Genomic DNA, 18,730 nt, shown 5'->3' with positions numbered 1-18,730 from the left:
TTGTTTAAAGGAATGGAAAAAAAACAATCCTGAATATCAATGATTATAAGTGACCAACCCTCCGGGATGGCATTAGGAGAAGGGAGACCTGGTTGCAGGGCTCCCATAGGCATGAGAGACTGATTTACCTTCCTTAGATCTGTAAGGAACCTGAATTTCCCGGATTTTTTCTTTATAACAAACACAGGAGCATTCCAGGGTGACTTTGATGGTTCTATATTTCCTTTTTCTAATTGCTCCTTAACCAATAGTTGTAGTGCCTGGAGTTTTTCTGGGGTCAGGGACCATTGCTCCACCCAAATCGGGGTGTCTGACTTCCAATTCAAGGGTGGGGACTCCAGTGCAACTGCAATGGCCCTTACTAAAAATTTGATAGCTTCATCCCGAGGCGGCTCATAATGTCCCTGCCCCAGATGTTAAAACTAAGTCCTGGAATCACCAACGGCCATACGGTCCTTTGGCGATCCTCTGCCTCCCACTTTACTGGGTGCATTGTCTCTAAGGTATTTTGGCACCCTCCTATTCCCCACACTGGTCTCTGGCTTTCTTTAAGCTTCCAGTGCCTTAAGGGAAGGGCAATAGCTATGGGAAGCTGATCCTGGCCCCTCCCTGTACTTATTTCTTTCTGCCCAGGGGTAAGGCAGGCTCTAGCTAAGCTCTTCCAGTCATTAGGAGTCAGAACGAACTGACCACTGAGAGTTTCAAGCATGGCTATGACAAAGGGTGAATTAGGGCCATGCTTGGTACAAGCCTCTTTAAGAGTCGCCACTCTCTTCCACTCTATGGGTATGTGGCTCCTCCGAACCCCACCGGGGACACTGGGGTCCGCTATTTCTAACACAGGAAATGTCCCTACATCTTCTCCATTCTCTATAGCCTTTCTTATTCCTTTTTCCAAACTGGACTGTGGCCCTGAACTGTCTGACCAATGGAGCAGGTTATAAGGAGGCGTGGAGGGAAGGCACGGCGTATTCTCCCCTGCCTCGCCTTTTCCATCCGCTAGATGGAGCTCCGGGTCTATTTTTTCTTTACGCTCCTTAACTTTCCGCTTAACTTTCTGCTTGCCTGGACTCTCCGTCCCTCCCATGTTCTCCCCTCCCCTCTCTCCGCTTCCACTCTCATTCCAATCCCACCCTGGCCTCTCCGGCCCTTCCAGCAGGCTTTTAATTACACCGAATATCAGGAAATCTAAATCCTCCAGCTCCCCAGGGTATTGTTGCTCATAAGCAGTCATTTGCTCTCCGACCGCTCCCCATTTTTCTCTTGATATTCCTGCCTGCTTGAGCCAAGGAGAAACTTTCCAAATCCTTTCACAAAATTCTCGGAGGTCATCTAACTCTATTGTGACCCCTGCCTCCCTGCCTTCCCTGTGAAGTGTCTCAGCCCAGACCTCCTGTTCCTCTGGCTTTATTACTGGCAATTGATTCCTCATCCCTGCCCTTTTCCCAGGGGTTTGGGAAGCTTCTCTCCCCTTTCTCTCCTTCCGAATCTAGGATTCGGGACTCGCTTCTTTCACAGCCCCTTCCGGGTGTACCCCAAAAGCACCCAGGATTATCTATGCTCCCAATCCCTGTTGGGGCACCAACTGCCAAGCCTAGAGGCCTGTATTGGGCTACCCGAGTCTTTCTTACCTGTCCAGGTCTTCGGCTGGCCACGCCGGATGCACGTATGAGAGAAAGGACGTTCCAGAGTCAAACAGGGGTTGAGCTTTATTACAGGGTTTCGGTTACAAGTGCAGGGGGTCTTCTTTCTTAGGACAAAGAGGGGGAGATTTCCTAAGAAGGCTAAGCTTAAGGGATTGGAAGTAGAAGTATAAGCGGGGAGAGAGGGGGAGGGGAGAGAGGAAAGAAAAGAAGCGGAGCCCTACTTTTCTCTTTGGCTCCACACGTGCTAAGAGAGCTTTTAGGCTTCCTCAATCCTACTTAATCTTCAGCCACACAGTTTGCATCTCAATACCTTGCTGTTAGGTAACTAGGTGTGCTCCAATCCGGGACGACCTCGAGGGCAGGGAGACTCCACCCATCAGGTATCTCCGGGGGAGAGGCGGAAATACCCGAGCTAGCCGAGCTAGCTCAGTCTGACCTTCTCGAACCCCCGCTGTTCATGGAGGGCCTCGTAAGACTCTAAGATTTAGAAGTCCCACTTTTACCTGCCCGAGACTGTCCACACGGATTTGAGCTTCCAGTCCCAACAATAGTTAATGTGTCAAAAACAGAACTTATTGTTTCCAATGAAACCTCAGCCCCTTCTTATGTTCCTTGTTATTACCAAAGATTCTCCCAGTCACCCACAATGAAAACCTCAGTGTCATTCTTGATTCTTCACTCTCACTCATTCCACAAAATATAGGGTCTTTTTGTTGCACTTTTATGATGTGGTGTAGGGGTCATCTCAAAGAATTCAGGCTCAGAGGATCTCCAACCAAGAACAGGAATTTATTGAGGATTGACACCACTCAGAAGCAAGCTAGGTTCCAAGAAATATCAGCAGCTTAGTAAGACAAGACAGACAATTTTATAGTATGATGATGCCGATTACAAAATAGAAATTATGAATGTTAAAAAAGGCAGGAGGAGTTTGTCAAGGGATTAAGTAATATGGGAGGAGTTCTGGCCTCAGTGGAACTACACATTTGGTTACTTACAATGCATACAGAAAAACCTACTGGTGGGGGGCATTTATGTATGATAGTATCATAATAAGCTTCTTTTACTCTAGGTCAGTTCTTTACTATTACTGCACAGGTGCTATCTTAGGGGAAGACTCTTCCATGGTTTGGTGGCCAGACATCCTGGTCATGCTACTTTCTCATTGGCTAGCTATTGTGGTCCTGTCTGGTCAAGATGGATAGTTAGATATTGTGGTTCTATCTTGGACTAAATGGATGATATGATTGTGGTTGAGTGCATAGACACACCTGTTTAGTCATGAGAACTGGATATGGGAGGCAGAGACTAGCTAGAGAAAATGGCTAACGTTCCATCACGTGGACATGCCTGCTGTTCTAGTGACAAATATGGGTTCATGGACACATCTGTTGTTCTGGTGAGGCAGTAAAGCATACATGAGGAAGTTAGAATATTGAGTGTGGGAGAGGTACGGTGGCTATGCAGGGGCAGTGGTCCTGCTGTTCAGTGAAGCTTGTGATTGAGTCTGGAGGCTGGTGGTGAGGCTAAATCCAGATTGTGTGGTTAAATCAAAACATGTCAACTCTTTGGGTGAGGGACCATAAAGAAGTTAGAATATTGGGGTTGAGGCAGCTTTGTTAGGATTCCATCACTGTCATGTCTGCCTTCTCAACATCTCCAGTATATATCCCCTTTTCTCCACTCATACAGTCACAAGCCTGGTTCAGACCCCCATTACCTCTTGCCTGGATTATTGTCTTTAGTCTTTAAACTGATTTCTCTGATTCATCTCTCCCCGTTCCAAACCATCTTCCATTCAGTTACCAAGTTATTTTTTCCTAAATTAAAGATATGACCACATTAACTCCCTTCTCAATAAACTACAATGATTTCTGATTACCTTCAGGATCAAATATGAAGTTCTTGGTGTGGTATTTAAAGCTCTTTAAAACCTGGCCCTCCTCTAGTCTTACACTTTACTGGCTTTCAAGCATTTATGATCTACCTAAAATGACCTACTTGAAGTCTCTTGAATTTGAAACTCAATCTTCTACCTCATTGCCTTTATGTTGGCTATCCCCTGGGTCTGGAATGATCTTCCCTACTCACTTCCACCTTTTATTTTCCTGGCTTCATCCAAGGTTTATCTCAAAACCTATCTTTTGCAGAAAATGCTTCCCATTGTCTTCAGATGACAATGCCTTCACTTTCACATTACCTTCCATCTACTCTACATATATCTATTCATTTCAAGTTATTTACATGTTTTATTCATTAGTATATATGATCCTTGAGGACTAATCTGTATTTTTCTCTTTTTTTTTGAAAATTGGAAGCCACTATTATTCTATCTTTTACTAGAACTGTTAGCTTTAGCGATAAGAGAAGAAAAAAATTGAAGGAATTAGAATAGGCAATGAAGAAATAAAGCTATCACACTTTGCAGATAATATTGATGGTACACTTAGAGAACCCTAAGGAATCAACTAAAAGCTACTTGAAATAATTAACAACCTTAGCATATTTGTAGGATATAAAATAAACCCGCATAAATCATCAGCATTTCTATATTACCAACAAAGCCCAGCAGCAAGAGATAGAAAGAGAAATTCCATTTAAAATCATTGTAGATGATATAAAATACTTGCAAGTCTACCTGCCAAGACAAACTCAGGAACTATATAAACACAATTGCGAAGCACTTTTCACACAAATAAGGTCAGATATAAAAAACTGGGACAATATCAATTGCTCATGGGTAAGCTGAGTCAAATGACAATTCTACATAAATTAATCTATTTATTCATTGTCATACCAACCAAACTACCAAAAATTATGTTAGAGAGCTAGAAAAATTAATAACAAAATTCATCTAGAAGGGACAAAAGGTCAAGGAAGTCAAGAGAATCGATGAAAAAGATGTGAAGGAAGGTGGTTGAGCCATACCAGATCTCAAACTGTATTATAAGGTGATTGGCCAAATAGTCAGAAGATTCCAGGGGTCCCTTTGCTGGTACTGGGGGCAGGACCCCTTTGTATTGCCCATATTCAGTTCTATGTCACAGTCCTGGTTGGCAGTTCCAGAAAGAGGAATACTAATGCACCAGAGTTCATATCTACAAAGAAGCAAGGACCCTGGACACAGTTCCAGGGCAGAGAACAGAGTTACCATCACTCAAAGACCACAGCACGGGCCAAGAGAGTAGTAAACACACCTTTCCTTAGATCATACCATCTTGCAAGAACTGAAAGCTTATAGACCCCCCCAAAATACCAGCTCTGAAAATAGTTGCATAAAACCTCTGAAGTTTTGGAAAGTACACCTTCTAACCCAGAAGCAGAGTCCCACTTTAGCACAGAGTTAAAAATCAAGAAATAGACTAGAAAATGAATAAATAACAGAAGAAAATTCTGACTATAGAAAATTACTATGGTGACAAAGAAGATCGAAACACACATTCAGAAGGCAACAAAGTCAAAATGGCTATAGCAAAAGCCTCAAAGGAAAATGTGAATTGGTCATAGGAATGGAAAAGCTCAAAAAGGATTTTAAAAATCAAATAAGAGAGACAGAGGAAGAATGGCAAGAGAAATGAGAGTGATGCAGGAAAATAATGAAAAAAGAGTCAATAGCATCTTAAAGGAGGAACAAAAAATTACAGAAGAAAATAACATCTTTAAAAAAAGAACATGCCAAATGGTAAAAGAGGTACAAAAATCCATTGAAGAGAACAATGCCTCAAAGCAGAATTGGCCAAATGTAAAAAGATATACAAAAATTCACTGAAGAAGAGAACTCCTTAAAAAGAAGAATGTGACCAAATGGGGAAAAAAGGTAAAAATAAACTTCATTGAAGAAAAGAACTCCTTAAAAAGTAGAATTGGCCAAATGAAAAAAAGCTGTACAAAAGCTCACCAAAGAAATAATTTCTCAAAAAAAAAATCAGGCGTGGGGAGGGAGGGGGGTAGTGGGGGGTAGGTGGGGGGGATAAAATCGCAATTGTATGGGAGTGATTGTTAAACATTAAAAAATAAAAAATAAAAAAAATAAAAAAAAATCAGGCAAGTAGAAAGTAATGACTTCATGAGGAATCAGGAAACAATAAACAAAATCAAAAGATCAAAGAAATAGAAGAAAATGGGAACTATTTCATTGAAAAATCAACTGACTTGGAAAACAGATCCAGGAGAGATCAGTTTAAAATTATTGGACTACCTGAAAGACATGATCAAAAAAAAAGAGCCTAGACATCCTTTTTCAAGAAATTATATTTTCAAAAAAGCTCTACCTTTATATTCTAGAACCAGGGGGTAAAATAGAAACTTAAAGAATCCACAAATCAAATCATGAAAGACATCCCGAAATGAAAACTCCTAGGAATATTCAGAGCTCCCAAAGCAAGGAGAAAATATTGCAGGGAGCCAGAAGGAAATAATTCAAATAACATGGAGCCACAGTCAAAATAACACAAGATTTAGCATTTCTACATTAAAAGATCAGAGGGTTTGAAATTTAATATCCTAGAAAGCAAAGGATCTAGGATTACAACTCAGAAAAAGTGAGTATAATAATTCAGGGGAGAAAAATGGACAGTCTGGAGAACAATTTGGAACTATGCCCAAAGGGCTATCAAGCTGTGTATATCCTTTGATCCAGCAATACCACTACAATGTCTTTATAAGAGATCATAAAAAAGGGGCAGGAAAGGACCTGCATGCATGTACAAAAATATTTATAGCAGTTCTTTTTGTGGTGACAAAGAACTGGAAATTGAGGAGATGGATGCCCATCAATTAAGGAATGGCTAAACAAGTTGTGGTATATGAATGCAATGGAATACTATTGTGCTCTAAAAAATTATGAGCAGGTGGAGTTCAAAAAAACTTGGGAAGACTTACATGGACTAATGCAAAGTGAAGTGGGCAGAACCAAGAGAACACTGTACACAGTAACAGCAACATTGTATGATGATCAACTATGATTGACTTAGCTCTTCTCAGAAGTACAATGATCCAAGATAATTCCAAAAAACTCATCACAGAAAATGTTATCCATATTCAGAGAAAGAACAATGGAGTCTGAATGCACATCAAAGCATACTATTTTCACTTTCTTTATTTTAGTCATGTTTTTCCCTCCTTTTGGATGTTGCTTCTTTCACAACATGACTAATATGGAAATATGTTTTAGATGATCGCACATATATAACCTATACCAAGTTGTTTACTGTGTTAGAGAGAGAGGAAAAGAGGGAGGTAGAAAATTTGGAACTCAAATTTTTATTTAAAAAAAGAAAATTGGAATATTTTTTTTTCCCAGTCCTTTTTCTTTTGCCTTTATTCCTCAAAGATCAAAGGAGGGGGAAAAGGACTAAGCTTTTTTATTAACATTTATTGCATTTAAAATTTATTGCAAATCTTAGCTTATCTTTTTAATCTTCCTAACACTGTTTTCTTTTACAGGAGTCTGCCACTCCTTAAACACAAGTGTGTCCTCAGTTAACTTCCCAGCTCTCAATTCTTGTACATGTCCATTTTAGATTCAAGTTTAATGCTCACTATGCTCTGTAACCATAATACCCTTATTTGACACATCCCCTTTTTCTTCCTCAATAGACTCAATTGCAATTTTACTGCTAGCAATTTGTTCTCAAAACCATTCCATCTTTCTTGATCACTCTGGCCATTTTCTTCATCTCCCTCCCAATAGAACACAGTCTCTGCCTTGGGATCCTAGAATCTGAAATGTTAAATTCTACTTTACCTTGCCTGAAAGTAAAGCAAACTCCATGACTCTTTCCTGGACCATTTCCAAATTTTTCTCTCCTCTTCACCCACACTCCTTTTTTAGACACCCTTTACATGTTGTCTTCCCTATTAGAATGAAAATTCCTGGAGAACAGGAATTGTCTTGATTCCTTTCACAATATTTGTATCGCTCTTCCCCCACCCCCTGCCAAGAAATAAAACTTAACACAGATCCTGCCATATAGTAAATGCTAACAAATTGCTTTTAATTCATTCATTCATACCATTTACCTTTTCAAATCTTAGCCCATGACGATGCCACTTATCTTATCTGATGCACGCCCTACGCTTAAAGGGAGCAGATCCCGAAGACTTCTAAGATATAATTATAGAAAAGGGGCATTTAGAAACAATCCTCGATTTTCACAGCCTTCTTCATTTATGTAAAGGGAGTCTCCAAGCTAGCTAGCAAAGTAAGCATGGGCAAATGAAGCAGTAGGAATGTGTGGGAACTGACTATTCCCATAGAAAGTCAGTCAATTAAATGCAGCCTGGAAGGTATCTAATCTAATATCAAAGAGACTGTTATGGGATCGGCTCCCCAGAGTTTAGGGTTAATGATGTAGTTCATGGCAGTTTGGCCAGGAGCAGAAAACATGAAACTGCACCAAGAGGTGTTAAAAAGTAAAAGACCAAATAATAACAATAATTGTATTAACAATTCACAGTTACCTAGAGCTTTAGTGTTTAGTGCTCTTTCTTCACAACCTTATGAGATAGAACAATCAGAAGTTTGGGGTTTATTGTTTCTTTTTAGCTAAAAAAGAAACTGAGGCTCAGAGAAACCTGAGTGGCTTGTTATTGAGTGTTACCATATCACACAGTAGTAAACAGAAGAGCTAAGAATCAATCCTGTCTTGTCACTATAAATCTAGGACTCTGCCCCTTGAACCATGCTACCTCTTTGAGAAAAATTCCTGGGGGACTTTATCCGATTCTGCTTATCATTTTTTTATACTGGTAGCACCAAAGGCAAATAGTGATTTTTGAAGAGACAACTCACAAATATATGATAACTTTTACACAATTAAAAATGGTCTTTAAAATGGCCTAAATTCTGATGATCCCTGTTACCTCTTCTTTCTCTTCTCCTCCTTCCCATTTACTTTATGAACTCGGTTCCTAGTTTTTATCTCTTGAGATGAGCCAAGTAATTAACACTTTTTGTAGACAAACTATATTGAGATAAAGTCGCCATGCTCCCTTTAAACTTTTAACCAATGATGTGCTCTGACTTGTCTTTAACAGTTTGAGGTTTTTCAGAATCAATGAAGATAAAGCCAAATTATGCAAAGGCAACAGGAGACAGAAACACCTTACTTAACCTCTGTCAGAATTACTCTCATTGATGAACAACTAGATGATAGAGTGGTAATAGACACTTTGGAAGAGAAATAAAAAAAAATACAGTGTGCCTCAAAGTTGTCATGGAAACCATATCATTACTTAGCACTTGATGGGTCTGAAAATACTAGTGAGAAAGGATTAAATGTCTCTTTTTTGGGGAAATGCATTAACTCTCTTAAGATATCACTCAATAATCTGGAAGAACCAGTTTACTAAGGGGTACATTGTGGATCTGAAAAAACTAATATGTCTTCAAAAAGTTAGACATTCCCTCCTCAGAGAAAAAGCTCAACTCCATTTATAGAGGTCTGTGTCTCTAGCGTTGCTACTAACAGAATAATGGGATTTTTTTTTCCATGAAGAAAAAGCATCAGGTATCATATTATCCAATTTTTACATTTATAAGCGAGGAAAATGATTGTATAGGATATAATTCTGTATTATTTTATTTCCTCCAATTAAATGCAAACTCCTTGAATATAGGGACAGCTTTTTTGTTTTTGTTTATTTGTCTCTGTAGTCCCAGTGCCAGCACAGTACCAGGTACATAGAAATGCTTGTTGAATTAATAAACAATTTTTTTCTGAGGCAAATATCACATAGCTGGTGAAACTGAGACTAGATCAGGGGGTCTTAAACTGAAGTCCAGAAACATTAAAAAAAAAATTGTAGTAACTATACTTCAATGTAATTGGTTTCCTCTATATTTCTATGTCTTTTACTGTATGCATTTAAAAACATTTTTTTGAGAAGGGATCCACAGACTTCACCAGGTTCCCAAAGACATCTATCACACTAAAAGGTTAAGGACTTCTAGACTAGATGGTAGGTCTTCTGACTCATATTACAAACCTCTTTCCACTATGCTTTAAGGTAGTATAATCTTTACCAGAATCCATGTAGAAGATAAACAGTTCACATCTTTTTTACAGATGTGGTTACTTAGATGCAGAGAGAAGAAGTCAGCTAATAGAACAGAATAAAGAAGTACTTCTCCTTAGTTTTATATAACCATGGCCTAGAGAGGCCAGAAATCATGATGCATCCCATAAGACAATGGGCTGCAATGGGATTTTGCACATTAGCATAAGAAACCCCTGAGCACAGTGAATTTTAACCATGGAAATAGAGTACAAACCATAAACATCAGAGGGGAGTTGAACACCAAGGGAAACCCACAAATAATGAATAAAAATAACCCTATTGAGGAATAATAAAGTCATATCTATGAGACTCAGTAAACCCAACCCCAGAAGATTTGGTATGTGTGATTACCGCAAAGCAGTTTTACAATAATGAGACTAAAGTAAAACCATACTTGCTCTGTTTCTGCTCTTGTATTTTGTGACTGATCATACAATGCAGCATTCCCAAATAGGACCATGCTGGGGATGGAAGCTCAATTCCATGTGGACAGTCTCGGGCGGGTAAAGGTGGGAACTTCTAAATCTTAGAGTTCTCACGAGACCCCCCAGGAAATGACCGGGAATCGAGGTGAACCGAGCTATTTCGTGTATTTCCGCCTCTTCCCGTGAGAGACGTGATGGGAGAGAGCTCTCCCTGCCCTCGAGATTGTCCGGATCTGGGCACACCTAACAGCACGGTATTCAGATGCAAACTATACGCCTGGAGAGCTTAAGTAGGATCAGGAAAGCCTGAAAGTTCTCTTGGGCAGAGGGGTGCGGAGCGGACAAGACAAGGCTCCGCTTTCCCTCTTTCTTCTCTCCCCTCCCCCTCTCTCCCCACTTACACTTCTACTTCCAATCTCTTATTGTAAGATCTTTGCCTCCTTGGGAGATTCTTCGCTCCCTCCTAAGGAAGAATTCCCCTGCACTTGTTACTAGACCCTGAAATAAAGCTCAACCCTTGTTCGACTCTGGAACGTCCTTTCTCTCATACGAGCATCCGGTTTGGCCAACCAAAGACCTCCGATAGAGGTAAGGGAAGACTCAGGTAGCCCACAGGCCTCTAGGCCTGGCAGGACCATATGTATATTTTCTTGGTAGGGAAAGAGGACCATATGTATATTTTCTTGGTATTTTTCTTAGATTATAACTTTCTTACAAACCCAACATTCTTCAGGTCTTGTCAAGTTACCAACCACTACTGGCAATCAAAATGATCTTTCAGGTATGCAGTGCACCTTAAGAAAGTGGCATGTCAAAGGTCCTGGAGAACAATTTGCAACTATGCCAAAAAGACTACAAGACTGTGCATATTCCTTGACCCAGCAATACCATTACTATGTCTGTACTCCAACAGGATCAAAGGAAAAGAATCGACATGTACAAAAATATTTATAACAACTCTTTTTTGCAGTGGCAAATAAATGGAAATTGAAGGGATGCCCATCAACAAGTTCTGGTATATGATTGTGATGGAATACTGTTGTGCTATAAGAAATGATGATGGGGATGACTTCAGGAAAACCTGGAAAAACTATATGAACTGATACAAAGTGAAGTGAGCAGATGTAGGGCAACACTGCACACCATAATAGCAATATGGTAACTTTAATCCACTGTGGACCACTTAGTTACTCTGCTCAATATAATGGTTGTGTTTGTCTGTCATTTTTGAAGAGGACCATGACAGCCAAGAAATTATGACATGACTTGCACTTGACTTTGATTTGAGTGAGAGAGGGTTGTTCAAGGTCACCAGCCTCACTTTTCTCCTGAGCTGTCTGGATTCTGTGAACCAGATATTCATCAGGATGACTGAAGGCTGCCCAGGATGCAATGGGAGACCTTGACCTTTTAGGCTAAGGCCTTTTCAAGTACTCACTTAAAGTGAGGTAATGTCCATTCAGTGAATAGGTCTCTTAAAAAGGTAGTCAGCTGGATGGCCCCTTTAATAGAAAAGAGAAAATAAATAGATAATTCACTCTGAGAGGGGCAGGGGCCTCAGGGTTGTTGTTTGAAAGAGAAACTGTTACTATTGACATTCACTCCAAACCAGGAGGGTCCAACCATTGAGTGAGTTTGGGCAGGGACCCTTCCCTGTTCAATACATGAGCTTCAGAGTGCAAGCAGTCCAAGGCTTTAGGTGAGACAAGAAAGAAGGGGAGGGGAGAGGAGAGGAGGGGAGAGAGCAGAAGGAAGGGAGTTATCCAGCTTGCTGGGTCCCCATTTAGACATCTCGGTCTACTCACAAGTTGTGTTCATCCTTCGCTATGGACTGTATGTCCTTGCCCTCTTCAGTCAATACAAAAAAATGCACAATTGAAAATCACTTTTTTCTACCTTCTCTGAAAAGTTAGGTAGAGGATGACTCCTTTCTTTCTCAAAAGTAACTAACACTGAGATGAAGGAGGGGACAAACTCCTCTATAATAATTTCCCCAACTTAGTTTTTCTTGTTTCTTTTCGTGACTCCAAGTAGGAATATGTACAAGTGACTTCCTTTGGCTCTTCCCATTATATCCCTGATGTCATTCACTTATAAAAGTCACCCTGAGGGTTCTCAATTACACAAAAATAGCACCACCAGAGGACAGCCCATAATAGCAGCTATAGTACTCCAGAATGCCTATAAAAGAAAGGACATTTTAATTAACTTAGTTAAAGTCCTCTATAGTTGAAGTAATCAAGCTACCACAACATTGTCCAAGTCAATACTTTCCAATTCAACAAACATCTGTTAAGTACCTGCTCTGAAAAGCCTAGCGGTAGGAAGATTTCCATTTATATCTGTCTCTGATAGAGATGGTGATACCAGCTGTGTGATCAGAACAAGTTATTTAACCATCTTAGTGCCCCAAGCAGCTCTCCAAGACTCTAACTTGCATAAGTTTCAGATGAAGCAATCAGTCAAGTAGAATTTATTTAGCATCTATATAATAGGTCAGGTGTTGTGTTAGGTAAAGGGAACATAAAATACAACTATCTCTGCCCTCAAGGAGCTTATTTTATATGGATGAAGACAACATATATGGGTATATATGTATATATATATATATGTTTATATATGCATATATGTGTGTCTCTATGCGTGTACAAATAGAGAGAGAGAGAGACCAAATAAATGCAAAAAAATTACAAGATAACTTAGGGAGGGAGGGAGGGAGGAAAGTGCAGATAAATGTTTAACTGGGGAGGGGGGCACATGTACATAGGAGACACATTCAAGTTTAATCAGTATGATTAACATTTTCTCCATAACTTTCTTAAATTTAGACAATCAACAAAACAATAAATCAAGCCCTGATTTTTAGTTTACTGGTTTCCAAAGTGTAAATGTTCACTTCCTAAGAATAGTATAAGCCAGCACAACCCCAAAGCCAAAGGGAGGGCACTAAGAATTAAAAAGATTCCTCACTGGAACTCCCAGACATCAATGAAATCAGTTTCAGAACTTTAGACCCTTATCTCATGCCCCCATAAAACAAACAAATGCATAACTAAATAGATGCATGAACAAATAGATGATTAAATAAATAAATGTATAGAGCATCACACTAGATGCTAGAGGAGAAACAAAAAGGTGGGCTACCTATCCTCACTAAGCTTATAGTATAACAGTCACACTTTAGAGTGCTCTGTCTTCAGACAGGACAGAGCCACTGACACTCCTCTGAATCCCAGTGAGTTCCCACAGGGATACCTTCCTAAGGGATCTCAAAATAAAGCCTCTCACTCTCTATCCCATACACAGCAGAGCCTAAACAGAGTTACCTAGGGAGTTCAGCAAAACCTCCAAATTCCTTTCTATATATATCTCTAGCAAAAAGGCACCTATGCAAGTTGAATAATAGTCCTGAGAATCCCATAGATCCCAAAGAATGATATATTGACCCTGGGGTCATATAACTTTCATTGTACATAATTGCTCCTTTTCTTACTATTCTGACAAGAGGTGTGCTGGCCCCAGTTCCTATAAGCTTGTGAGAGCAGATTGTTAAATTTCCAACAGGTGCATTTATACCTCCCACATCATCAAAAACTTCAAATCATGAGCTGATTTATTATTTTGTTGATTTTCTGAACTTAAGGAAGTGATGGAGAAGTTATTAATAATACAGACAAAACATATAAGTATATCATGATTTCAGATAGCCAGTTGTTAAATATGTACCAATTTACCCTGACCTTACAACCTTAAATTTGTTAAGAGCCACAAGTAATAGAGTTGAGCCTCAAACAGGATGGAAGAAGAGGTTAGAGGTTCTATGAGGCTATAGATGAAGCATAATATAAAATATTAATTAAAAGCAAATTTTGGGGAACACATACTATCTTGGGTATAAAAAAAAACAGTATATAAAAAGTCAAGGGTGCATATCCATCATTTGAAATTCTTGATTACCCTACCAAACACCCAAAATACCTTTACTGCTTCAGTTTTGCTCTAACTCCAGGTTGTTGGCTAAGTTTTCTTTTGAGGTCTGGAATTGTATTATTTGTTGAGTCAGAGAGGTGAGCTACAGTTACTTTCCTAAGTCCATAGTACTTTCATTTAATGGCATGATCTTCAAAATAATTTTATTTCATGAATACTCCAATGAATCTGTGATTTTTATCAATGTGGGCATTCCTTCCAATGATGCAGATCACACACCATCCATGCTAAAGCTGTGTGACTTTCATACATATACCATCATAGATTTACCAGATATGGCCCACTCAACATACTGGCCCTTGCTCAGGATCCCTAGCATTGCGTTGATACCACTAGTTGTCCTATATTCTACTACATTATGGGACTATTGTTTATTCACACATTTCTCTGATAACAGTCTTCATCACAAATTTCCTGCATTTCATTTGTAATGTATTGTAGAATGTCTATGACCACGAAAGGCCCTTTAATTTCTCAGAGAATATAGTATTAATGACTTGAAACCATACAACAGTATTGGAATAATACTGGTGTTCAAATATATGAAAAGCAATAAGCTTGGAGTCCCTACGAAATCTTCTTCAGAGTGGGTACCATATTTGAAGGTAATGTATCTCTTTTATGCCTTGGTTGATATTACTAATCATGAGGTCTTCACACAAAATTATTTCCATTGTTGCGTCTTTCACATTATCTTGTATGATTTTTGACACGTCAAAATATCCCAGTGGAGGAGATATATTTTTTGAAAGAGTTAGTGATTCTAGGTTATTCTGAGTCAAAGGACCTGGGTTCAAATGTCAGCTCTGGCATATACTCACTATGTGACCAATAGTAAGACACTTCATTTCTCTGTGCTTTAATTTCTTCATCTGTAAAATGAAAAGATTGATTCTAAGGACACTTCTAACCCTAAATCTTTGATTCAACAGAGATATTTTGTTCTCCTCAAACAAATACACCTCCCTGTCAACAAAATTAAGTACAGTGTAATCTTCCATTCCCTCCATTTTTTCAGTAAATTGTACTGTGGTAATAAAAATGCAGACTACTCTAGATACAATTTGCAAAATTTTGTCTGTTTACTTCCAATACCCCCATCAAGGATACTCTCGGTTTGTGTGTAGACTGTACTCATAAAATTGTTGTATGGATGATCAAGTAGGCATAGGAATCAATAGCTGTTGATATTCTTTCATTTGGTTTTTTGCCAATAATAAGGCATGAGATTTTTTTCTACACGTGTGTTATCCATCCCTTCTTTCACATTTCACCTTGAAAATCAACCTCTTAATGCTCTCAAGATTGTGTTGCCTCCAGGTTATACCTCCTCACTTTGTACTTGTTCTAGTCCAGCTTCTTAAAAGCCCTTAGTCCTCTTTACAACTAATTTTGTTTAAATATATTGTCCTTTAATGGGGAAAAAAAGTCTTGCTGTCACCTTTGAAAAAGTCTTGGTTAAGTAGCTCCTTAAACATTCCCTTTAAGCCAGCCATGGGGAGTATTAAATATTTAGCAGCATGGCTTCCATCTAGATTGTCAGAGCTGTTCCAGTTAAATTATGCTCCCTTGTTGCAGATTGTAGCTGATGATTTAATTAGGTGGATGGAGTTAGTTACCATGATCATTAATAAGCTGTGTTAATATCATCAAAATTCCTATCCTCCAGAGCTGGGGGAACAGCAGGAAAAAAAAAATCTGCCTACTGAGCAAGGTGGCCTATTTCTCATAAAGTCTGTCCATTTTTTAGTAATTAGCTTTGATTTGTTTGGGGGTTCCTATCACTAATTACATTCTCAGAGTATTTGACATGTTGAAAGACACCTTAAGTTGGTAATATTTATAAGGATACCTCTTAGTGTGGATTTGTACCTTTAACCAAACGAAAGGGGTGCATTTTTTCATTTTTTCTGTTCAAAGTATCTAAAATAACAGGAGTCATCATTATTGTTAAAACAGAGACACAAGCAATTAATTTCTTAGTAGCACAACAGGAAAGATGAGTACAGATCTTTGAAAATGGCATATTTCCAAAGATTGTACTCACTATGTCTTCTTTAAAAATACTTTTTCTGAGCTTCACATCTAGATTTTGAAAAGAGTGTCTCTGTCCTCAACCAAGAGAAGCATGACCTTTCACCAAAAATAATACATGGAAATCTGTTTAGTGAGTAGGTGGTTTGTTAGAGAGGGAGTGTCAGGAGGAGAATAGGTATAATTTTCAAGTGGAGAACTCAGTGAGGATTTTAGTGATTCTGGCATGTGTTATGGGCATCTGAAATAGAAAACAGCCAAACTGTAGTTATATATACGTGAGGAAAACCCACCCCCATTCTAAAATAATTAGTTAGGATTTCTCTTTGACTAAGAGTTTTTGTTGATAGCTACCAAAGAAAATGTGAAAGGAAATGTTATAAGAAAAACTATGCAACCATTACAGCTATCCAGATATAATTCAAAATCTATCTGGAAATGATGCAGAAGACAGTAATTTTCTCTAAACTAAAAGGGAAACAAAGGCTTAGTGACCAGTTGTAAGGTATATTGTTCGGATATCATCTGGACTAGTTGCTTTCTGAGCTCTATTGCAACTCTGAGATTCCATGAGAAAAACAAATAGACAAACAGAATTTCTCCATTTATCATTTGCACTATGAAAAGAAAATCCCAGCCTAGTGATCTGTATGGTTATGTGCCAGACAAGAAGAACATGATACCTCAAGACATCAACACTTCAAGGTGTTGATTGGAAGGTCCATCTAATTCAATTTTTTCCCTCATCCTGATGCTTAAAATCCCTACCATTATGCCCATCTGTACAGGAAATGAACTATATAGTATGGTGCAAAAATGTTAGATTAGAATCAGGAGAACTGAGTTCAAGACATTAATGTTTAATTCAGTGAAAGGAAGATTATAAATATAATGAACCATATTAATAATATGAATAATAAAAGCCATATGATTGTATCAGTAGATCCTGAAAAGGTTTTTTGCTAAAATACAACATACTTTCTATTTTAAAAAACTTTTTAAAACTAACGAATAAGTTAACCTTTCATTAATATAGTAAATGGTATTTATCTAAATTCAAGCATATATACATATATATATATATACATACATACATACTGTGTGTATGTGTGTGTGTGCATGTGTGTATGAGTGAGTGAAGAAGTCAGAGACATTTCCAACAAGATCAGGAGTAAAGCAAGGATGCTCAGCATAACCACTGACTTTGAACATAGTGCAAGAAATGCTACATTTGAAGAGGGTTAGAAGTCTTCTGAATTTCTAGAGAATTTAGAAAACTTTAGGCTAGGGTGAGGAGGAATTTTTTAAAGTGTATATTGCTTTTTGGCTCCCTGATCGTGGTGGTGAAGGTGCAACTTCTTTCAGTAGTCCCGAATCCAGGTTCATCCGACACCAGCAGCCACCCGGCAGTGTCCAGGCCCATCCTCCACCTTCGTCGCTGCCAAGCCGCCCAGGTTTGACCCTAATGAAATTAAAGTCATGTTTTTAAGGTGCACTGGTGGTGAAGTTGGTGCCACATGAGCTCTGGCCCCCAAAATTGGTCCCTTGGGTTTGTCTCCCAAAAAGGTTGGCGATGACATTGCCAAGGCAACTGGTGACTGGAAAGGGCTAAGAATCCCAGTGAAACTTACCATTCAGAACAGACAGGCCCAGATTGAGATGGTACCTTCTGCCTCATCCTTGATCATCAAAGCCCTAAAGGAACCTCCTCGGGACAGAAAGAAGCAGAAAAATATTAAACACAACGGAAACATCAGTCTCATTGAGACTGTCAACATTGCTTGACAGATGAGTCACCGATCCTTGGCAAGAGATCTCTCTGGAACCATTAAAGAGATTCTTGGCACAGCTCAGTCTGTGGGCTGCAACACTGATGGCAGGCATCCTCATGATGTCATTGATGACCTCAATAGTGGTGCTGTTGAATGCCCAGCAAGTTAAATGCCACAAAGGGGACTATTGCAATAGATTTAACATTTGACAACAACAGAGGCTCTTCGTTTTTCCATCCAGAAAATTTTTGTGTCAGAAACTACCACGAATTCTGGGAAATAACTGTTAATTTAGTTTCTTTAGCCCTCTTACTCTGCAACAACTTTCAAGTACTTTGCAGTTCTTCTGGAGGAGGGAAAGTAGTGTTAGAAGAACAAGAAAGTTGTTGAAACATCTTAGTGGGACTGTAAATTGAGGGGAAGGACTAGTTGGGCAAGCCAAAATTGCCCCAAAAGTGAGCAAAAGTTGTCATCTTTGAGAACTTAATAGGAAAGAGTGTGCCTGTTTGCCTTAAAAACTTTGAATGTAGGGTACTGGGTATGAGGATACCCTTAATTCAAACTCAGGACAGTTCAGTTGATGGCAGTAATAGCTGGGATTCAGGAATCAAGAAACTGAAAAGAGGTTTTAAAGGAATAACCTTTGGCTCGAGGTTTTTTCCCCACAAATAGTGTGGATTTATTCTAGGGTAATTTGTACATGGTCAAAAATTGCATAAAAGTTTTGTATTGTAAAAAAAACGTGTATATTGAGCAAGATTAAGAGGGTGGAGGGAGAAAAAAAAGAAATGCTACCTATACC

The 18,730-nt window shown here is 38.9% G+C and overlaps 1 pseudogene; it reads left to right on the top strand.

The window, feature by feature from the left end:
* The first annotated feature begins 2,967 nt into the window (after nucleotides 1-2,967).
* On the top strand, nucleotides 2,968-18,134 carry LOC140517895 (large ribosomal subunit protein uL11 pseudogene; annotated as a pseudogene).
* The last annotated feature ends 596 nt before the right edge of the window (nucleotides 18,135-18,730 follow it).

The sequence above is a fragment of the Notamacropus eugenii genome, chromosome 1 (assembly GCF_028372415.1).
Source record: "Notamacropus eugenii isolate mMacEug1 chromosome 1, mMacEug1.pri_v2, whole genome shotgun sequence".
NCBI lineage: Eukaryota > Metazoa > Chordata > Mammalia > Diprotodontia > Macropodidae > Notamacropus > Notamacropus eugenii.
This window is presented reverse-complemented; position numbering and strand designations above follow the sequence as displayed.